The following is a 7,493-nucleotide window of genomic DNA, read 5'->3' on the forward strand; positions in this document are numbered from 1 at the left end:
TTTCCCATGAGTAGGGTCCACACTCATGTCTTAAGTTGATGCAAATAACTAAGGACTCTGTCAAAATATTTTATAAACAGTTTCAGATCTTAGATCAAGCTCTCTTGCCAGTAAATAGAGTCAATATCACAAGATTCCTCCTTTTCCTGCTTGCCCACTATCTTCTCCAACTGAATACTACCAGGTCAATACCTAATCAAGATGCTCAGTTTAACCTCCTGAGCTTAATGGCCACTCAGCGGACATCATGCTATAAACAAGAATATTAATTACCATTCTCCCAGCCTGAAGCACATACTGAGGCTATAATCTAGCTCAAACACACTAGTGCTCAATCAAATTCATTGTCTCACATTTCTTGGTATCAAAACAAAAATTTTCAGATATACACATAGATGTGTAGAAATAATTTCACTGAACAAGGCCATTCCTGGAATGAAAAAATGCCCATGCAGGATATATTCACAGATATTTCTCAAGGTTGCAATAAGTACCTCGAGTGAGTATGGCCTGAGTTTTATTGCCCTTTGGTGTGAATGATGGTGGCAAAAGCACTGCTTAGTACAGGGGTGAATAGCGGCATGGTGGGAAAAGCAGTAGCCGAAATTATGGTCAGTTTGTGGACAGTTTTAAAATATATGTCTGAGATAAATTAGTCAGGTCAATTAGGCAAAGAAATAATCAATACATCAAAGAATGGTGCAAGGGGAAATTCCTGTCAGGGAGGAGTCTGTAATGAGCCAGAGGGTTTCACTGCACATGGTTGTTGCCTTAGCTATTTACCTCTATGGAAGCACAACTTTCTTGACAAGGGTCTCCCACACAGGGGAAGAATCTTCCTTTTGTAACAGACCTCAAAATAATTCAAGCTGTCTGCCAGTAATTAAATTCATTACATTAGCAACAGGTGGTGAAGCTGTAGTTTTCTCACATCTGTTATAGTTTTCGTGAGTCAGTATGTATTCCTTGCAAAAGCTATGTAAACCACAGAGCAGAGAGATGGGTTGATGGCTGTCACCCAGACAGCCGCTGTGCTCACTCCTGTAGTTATCTATCTGAAGAGTAAAGTAGAGGAGATGTGAGAATATGTGGTAGACAGGAAGGGGTTTGGGCAGGATCCCAAAGGGTAGGAGGGTGGGGATTTAAAAGGGTGAAGAGATTTTATAGGTCTTCATTAGACTGAAAGAGGAAGAGAAGAATAAGAAAGAAAGGAAACTTGTGTAGTGTTCAGAGCATTACTTTGATATCTGTTTCAAGTCTCTGCTATACCACAGACTTTCTGTGTGGTCTAGAGTGTGTTTCTTGGTCATTCTGGTTTAGTAAATTAAAAACTTAGAATCCTTGGGAAATTTCATTGTCACTGGGGAAAACAGGCATAGAATAGCTCATGTGTGTTAGTGAATTTATCTCAGTCTCCAAAATACAATGCATTTCTGCAAACTGGTTATTGGGTATGGTGTACCATAGTGAAGAGGGCTGTGTATGTTGCAAGCTGAATTGTGGGTATTGAAGAGCTTGCTAAGAGAGAAAGCCTCTTTAATGCAAAGAACATGTGGAATGGCCACAGTTCTGGGTTGATCTGCATGATAGCTGGTTGTATACGTTACTCCTATAGAAGCGTAGAAAGGCATCCTGCTGCTGAGATGTGTCCTCACACAAGCTTTGAAGGGTAGCTGCAGGTCATTTTGCTGTACTTCACGGTGCTGGACTTCCCATGAATGTTTTCCATGTCTTTTCCACCTTCCTTCAAAACCCAGTTCTCTTTTGACTCAGAAAAGTTCTGTAATTTCACAGAGCTGTTTTTTGTTTTCTGAATAATGAGAGTAAGTATGTATGGAGAGCTGAGAGAAGTTCACAATCAATTTACTTCCATCAGTAATGACACAAGGTTTCAGTTTATGTTTAAGACATGCTGCCTTTATACCTCTCCTCAAAGACTGGTGTCTTCTCTAGCAATTCCTTTCATGGCAATACTGAGGGTACTTATTATGGCATTGAGCTACTGTTATGTGGTCAGTAAATTAATTTTCAGTTAAGGAATCTTTAAAAAAAGCCAGTTTAGAACAAAAATTATGTATCAGTGAGTTATTTTTAGAGGAATTTCTTCAGTTGTATCTTGTTCCATGACAATGAATAGATTATTGTAATTCTTTTCAAAGAATTATCATTTAACTCTACCAAACTTTGAACTAATAAAGTTTTGCAGGTTTAATGTTAATGGCTGTCATCATGCTGAGTTTATTTGGCTGAAACCTATTGTGAGGGACGGGGCTTCCCCAGCAAGACTTGGGCTTGCTGGAAGCTCTGTCATGGGCAGAGCCACACATCACTCAGTTCCTACTTGCTTCCGGGTAGAGCTGTATTGCTAGAAACTCCCACGTAGTCAAAAGACCGTCAGGGACCACAAATTTTTCTCAATGAATAGAGTTAGACAAAGGAAAATAATAACTCTTAAACTGTCTAAACCTCAAAACAACTGTTGTGCAGTTCTGGATGGAGATTGAACTGCACAGGGTGCAGATCCAGTCAGTCCTTCCTGCCATCCTCCACCATTTCACATCCTTGATTTTGCCAGATCCTGGGGCCAGTCTCGCATGATAGTGTTATACTTGTGGAGGACTGTGGAGGCACTGTCACAGTCTCCTCCTCTGAACTTGAGAGATGTCACTGTGTGTTACAATCCTGCTCTCTTCCTTCCCAGCTCCTTCAGATACAGCAACAATCCAGTCTTGCCCAAAGCCATTCAAGATTTGCCTGAGGTCACTGTGGACCCCTTCTCCTGGTGTGAATGCCATCTCCAGCAGTGGCTCACACTAACTCATCTGCAGGTGGGCAGCAAGGCCAACAAGCAGCCTCCTCCTCTTAACCCAAACTGAAAACGAGCAGGAGAAAGGTGGGACTACCTGACGCCCAATTCTCTCTTTCCCAAAAAATGTATAACTTAATTTGTGGGACAGTATTTGAGCACAGGAGACCAAAGTCATAATTCAAGTACCGTTATTCACTGAAATCATTAACTTCAGAATTTCATGTGATTGATACAGGGAATCTCCAGCTTTGTGAAGGAACAAACCAAAGTCTTCCTGGGAAATCATTACATGTTACTCAGTGATTCACTGACTGCTGGCCAGAGCACTGTTTGTAACTGATTAAACTGAATCCTTTTCAAATTCTTCCCCTCTATTAACCTCTCAGCAATTCCTTTCCTTTGTAAATTCATGGTAGTTATGTGTTACTCAGGATGATTACATGAAAGCGGTTTCAAACACAATGATTACATATTGAGAAGATGAGCTCTTTTGGGTTCATGTCACAGCCTATCTGCCTGTTTAAAAAAGGCTTCCTGTACTGTGCCATTTGCTCTTCATCAGCTAGGCAGTAAAAATACTGCTCGAATGTAGCATCTTCATTCCGTCTGACCTTTCCAGAATATTATTTGCCAGGCATACTTCAAAGTTTTCATTTCCTTCTGCAAATATAACTTGAATCTCATTCTATTATTGCAGATGGTGCCATTGAAACAAAAGCTGTTCCTTCTTTATCCCACTATATTTAGTGTGGAGGATGAAGTACAACATATGACCTGGAAATGCTGCAAACTGAGGTAAGCTCAGGGCACACTATTTAAAGTTGGATTCCACAGAGATCTGAATTGTAGTGAAAGTGGAAAATGTATAGTTCTTGGCCCTATGTTCAGCACTGAAGGACATATATATTTGAATTCGGACTGAGATCAGACTAAAAGTTAAAATGGATTTTGATCTACACACTCTTTATCAGGCTTCCATCCACTGTGAGTACTTAAAATGAAAATATTTTCCCCACAGGTTTTATATTATAATCCCTCTTATTTACACTACTCTGGATGAATACTTTGCATTATGATGAACCAGCCACAAGGTGTCAATATAGCGTAGGAGATTCTTAGTAAGGTTTGATGCGACAGCACCATTTGGCTGTGAATAGAATTAAACCCTGCCTTCTGGTGGGTTATTTGAATAGCTAATTGCAAAAATGCAGGTCAGATCACAATTTTTGTACCTGATTTATTTAATCAATGAAGTCCTCATGCTATGATTGGGCAGGAGGGATAAAAACTAGTATAAATGACTGAAGTAAAAAACATGACAAGCCACAAGCTATGTGCTACAAATAATGTAGCACTGTGTTTTAGAAGGAAAGACTGACAAAGTGGGATGCTAGACTAGTGGGGGTGAATTATTTTTGTCAAAATATGAGATGTGAGCTTAAGCAAGAGATACAACATGTGAAGTAATTAACTCTTCACAGGAAGAAGTCAACATATCTAGATGAACTGTGCTCATTTTAAGACGCTTAGTGAATGATGAGACAAGACAAAGATGAAAAAGCAATATTAAAGAGTTCCAGTTTGTCTCTTTTAGACACTGATCTATCTAAATATAAAAACACCTCAAAAGAGTCAAAGCTAAAGATGAGTTCTGAATTACAAAGGACATGGAAGCAATTTGGGTTTTTACCCTAAGAGGAGGTTAGGATCTGTGGAAGAAGGGCCTGTTAGAAATGAGAATGAATGGCTGATAGGAAAATAACTCTTAGATTTGTGGGTATTATCCCTTTGATGTATGCATTAATAGGTTTTGGCTGAGAATTTTCAAAGAGGTTAAGGACTTAGCTACTATTGAATGTCAGTGGCTTTTGGACACTTCACTGCCATAGCCTGCTTTGAAAACCCCATCTTACAATATTAATTTTAATGTATCCTTTCTATTGCAGTATGAGGGAGCAGATCCATGATACAGAGAAGAAAAGAGAAGCTACAAAAGAAAATAATATTTTTTGTATTACAGTCATTCTTTATAAATTATTATACTTTACTTAATCTACTCTGTCAAGTATAAAAGTATATCTAAAATGTGGTTGAGAGGAGGATATTACATTATATGACATCGTTCACTTGTGTTAATGACTCTGTACTTTGCACAAAGTGGAGGGCATTGGCTAGCAGATAATACCATAAAAAATACATATCATTGGCTACATTTCTTAAAAGGAGCCTGTTTATGCAAAGAGCTGTTTTTTTCAGGTTCTAAACCAGCTGTGACACCATGCTGTCCTTTGAGAGATATTTTATTGGGCAACAGATCAGTGTTGGAGGTCAAAAGAGCAACAGCAATAGATGTATCATGTTCCCTGGGGCTCCCTGGGGGCAGGTTGAGACAATAATTAGAAAAACTGCAAAGTCTGTGGGAATAAAATTCTTGCTGTTCTTGTGCTTCTCTCTTTTGCATTTCTTTTCGATATTGTGTATCTTAATGTGAGAAAAGACCCATAAGGGATACTTGTGTTAAGGGTGAATAACATGCTACAGAACAGCTTTAAGCTCTTCAGACTGAAAATACATTGAAAAGGTGGTTTTGCATATCAATGGTAAAATCTAGAAGTGATGGAAAAGTCAGCAGAGAAATACAAGTGCGATTCCTGTATGGGGCCTTACTGTCAGAGACTTGATATTCAGGTGGAGATGAGAGAATATCCTTGCTCCCTTCTGGTGGCCTAGTGACACTGTGGGGTTTAAATACTCTTTTTCTTTTACCTTTCCTCAAAAGAAAACAAACATGAACATTTTCTTTCTTTCTTGGTATAAACTGGGTAAACACTAACACAAATTACCAGTGATGTGGTAGAATTAATTTTATCATACAGTGTTTGGGTGTTGGTTTTTTTAATTGCTGTTATGCTGAAGAGAAGATAAATAGGTGTACTGTTAGAACTATTTAAGTAAAGATGTGTGATAGATTGGCAGCTTATTTTAAGAATGGGAGAATACATGTTGTTCAAGTCCCACGTACCAGAGCTGGGATGTAAGAGAGTCCCGGGGAATAATCTTCACCGTTACTCCTGGCATAAATAGCAAAAGGTTGAGGGTTTTTTTAATAAAAGAAAGATTTCAGTCCTACAATAACCCATCCATAGTAACAGGTTACTATGACTGAAGTGCTTGTTCCTAGACAAGAGCCCAAATCAAAGGCTTAAATCTGTGTAAATGCAAAATGATTGTCTGTACAAAACCAATATATTCCTCTCCTGACAGATGCACAGGTTTCACTGTGTGTATTCTAGTCAACACATCACCAACCCCATCTGTTCTGTCTGCCTCTGAAAAATGAGCACTACTTCACAGCAGAGAAAGCACTGAGCACACAGCACCACTTGTTTGGGTTTTAACAAGTTTTATCCAGCCTGGAATAACAAAGCCATTTTGTAAGATGATGAGGCTAAACTTCTTTCTTTTACACTAAGACTGTAACATGCCCAAGACACAGAAACTGTGTTACCTGAACATTGGTAAGGAGTTTACAACGCAGCAGAAATAAATAAGAACAGTTTCTGACATAAAAAAAAAACCAAAACCTAAGAAACTAGTGATACAGCTTAATTACCTGTTGTACCCAACCTGGTCTGCTTCCTGCTAGCTTGAGGCATAGATAAAATATACACGCTTGTCTAAAAAAAAAAGGTTTATCCTGCACGATGTCGATCAGTCTCATCCAGGTCCCCCAGGGCTTCTCATTATGTTCTTAATGTCACTACATGAACACTACTAGTTTTGTTATTGTTAAGACTGGGAGCCATTTTCTGGGCAAAGATTTTATTTTCTTGGCTGTGAACAGAAAGCAGGAGTTCCTGCCATGCTGCATGTACAGTCTCAGAGATAACACGTGTCCATGCAGCTGGAGAATCACATTGAAATCATGGGCCAATATTTGATCAGCATTGATAGCAACAGCCCTAGTGCATTGGCAAGCCATCAAACCTCTAGTAAGGAAAGCAGAGCTTTAGGGAAGGACTTGAAGGAAGATGATGTTATGGCTTTGTCCCTTTGTTGAGCTACATCAGCTATGTGCAAGAAAAGCACAAGGATACTTGTTATAAAAACTCACAGCTAAGTTATCAGAAAGCACACTGGATCTACCATCCAGGTAGGATGAGGTGTGTTACTGCTTTGCTGGCCCAGGACCCAGGTCTGCTCCATCTTGAAAGAACAGACTTTCTACTGAAAAAATAGATTATTAAGTGGAGAATTTCCCAACTTGTGTCCACTGTTACTACAGCAACTAACTTTGTGTCTTTTAGTATTTAAAAGGAGTCAGCAATGAGGATCTGGTTTAACTTCCACCATGACTAGCAACTCTGTGCTTCTAGTCATCCTAGGCTTCTCCCAGCTTGGAATGTTTGTCCTAAGAACTTACTTGCTCTCAAAGCAAGACACCCACTCTAAATTCAGTAGGTTGATTTCTTCACATACCTTAATGTTTTGGCACTTCAGCCAGACACAGATTAGATGTAGGTGGCACTACTCACTGTATGAATCACAGAAGGAGGTTTAGAAGCTCATTGTCTTCGCTTAATAATGTTATCCAAATTGTAACCTTAAGATCTCAGAGGTTTTCTTGCAACAAAGCCACTTGTATGATTCTGTGTCTGTCAGCATCTGTGGACAAGCTTCATGA

The 7,493-nt window shown here is 39.2% G+C and overlaps 1 long non-coding RNA gene across 1 annotated transcript in view; it reads left to right on the top strand.

Annotated features, from left to right (window-relative positions):
• Nucleotides 1-5,254, top strand: part of LOC130603447 (uncharacterized) — a 174,763-nt gene extending 169,509 nt beyond the window's left edge. The window contains exons 2-3 of the long non-coding RNA XR_008973173.1: nt 3,507-3,604; nt 4,756-5,254. This is a non-coding gene — a long non-coding RNA (uncharacterized LOC130603447). The remainder of the gene's footprint in view (nt 1-3,506; nt 3,605-4,755) is intronic.
• The last annotated feature ends 2,239 nt before the right edge of the window (nt 5,255-7,493 follow it).

The sequence above is a fragment of the Pezoporus wallicus genome, unplaced genomic scaffold (genome assembly GCF_028554395.1).
Source record: "Pezoporus wallicus isolate ANWC-B61680 ecotype Strahan unplaced genomic scaffold, APGP_CSIRO_Pwel_v1 contig_360, whole genome shotgun sequence".
Lineage (NCBI taxonomy): Eukaryota > Metazoa > Chordata > Aves > Psittaciformes > Psittacidae > Pezoporus > Pezoporus wallicus.